General features: G+C 37.4%; 1 pseudogene; it reads right to left on the bottom strand.

Annotated features, from left to right (window-relative positions):
• Positions 1 to 722: 722 nt before the first annotated feature.
• LOC149547784 (chaperone protein dnaJ GFA2, mitochondrial pseudogene) lies at positions 723 to 1,208 on the bottom strand (annotated as a pseudogene).

A 1,208-nucleotide genomic window follows, 5' to 3' on the forward strand; every position in this document is an offset into this window, starting at 1 on the left:
TAACAATTTGTTTGTAAATCTCCTAACCAAGTGCACACATTGTATTTGTATTGCTAAATTCTTGAGAAAGATAGATCCTTATAGATCTTTTTGTATTACTCCTAACATAGCAAGTCACCAAAAGTGACAAATAATTGTAGCCCTAACAAGGAAACCTCTTGCTGTAGTAGTGAAGGATTTGTGGGTGTCATCCCCTCTACAATTTTCCCTCTGACCAAGGGTTTCTGCATGATCAAAATCTTTATATGATGTGTTATGATGTCATGGTTTATGTTTACATTCTTATGAAGAATTAGATTAGTTATGATTACTTTCATTTCAGTATTGGTGCAATGAATGTGCATGTATATCAAGTTGGTAACGTAAGGGCAAGTCAGATTTGAATAACTATAAAAGTTTTAAGGATACTAATTCACCCGTCGCTCACCCCCCTCTCAACTGAAATAACCCCAACAGGTTATTGCTTCTTTTAACACCCAAAACTTAAAACTTCAAGGGTTAGGCATTTCGTCAAACAGTTAGCAATCAAGGTTGTTACGAACCAAAGATGAACTGATGTCAAATTCTATTCTTGTAGTCAGAGTTGTACCCTATGAAATTTATCATGAATAGAATAATTCCAATAGACGTCTCAAATGCAATATATATATTCATACCTTCAATGTTCATGGAGAAATTCTTATTACAATCAAATGTTTCATTGTTTAACCATAATTCAATAATCAACAATAGACCTGAACTATAGAAGGAAGAAAACCTGAGATTGCCTGGGTGAAGCTTATGTTTTCATCCACATGAATGTCTGCACCTTCTCTACGAAATACAGGATCATCACGAACCTTTATGGTTACAAGAAGATCCCCTGACTGACCACTTTCGGGATCTGTTCCTCCATGTCCAATAACTCTCAACATCTCTCCATTATCGATACCTACCATTACATCCAAAGTAATCTTCTTATGTGCTTTTACAACTCTATCTCCATGGCAAGTCTTACAAAATTCCTTCACAATCGAACCACTTCTCTCGCATGTTGAGCATGTAGATTCCAACCGAAATGCACCCCGTTGCCTTCTAATCGTCCCAGATCCTTTACAATCTCTGCATGTTTGAGGTTTTGTCCCAGCTGGCACACCACTTCCATCTGAGACAATTTGGGCCTGCGAACTCCATACGGAGTACTGCCGTCGACTTTTAAACTCCCTCAT

Source organism: Cupressus sempervirens, chromosome 7 (assembly GCF_028749045.1).
Source record: "Cupressus sempervirens isolate cs-2001-9-10 chromosome 7, ASM2874904v1, whole genome shotgun sequence".
Classification (NCBI taxonomy): Eukaryota; Viridiplantae; Streptophyta; class Pinopsida; order Cupressales; family Cupressaceae; genus Cupressus; species Cupressus sempervirens.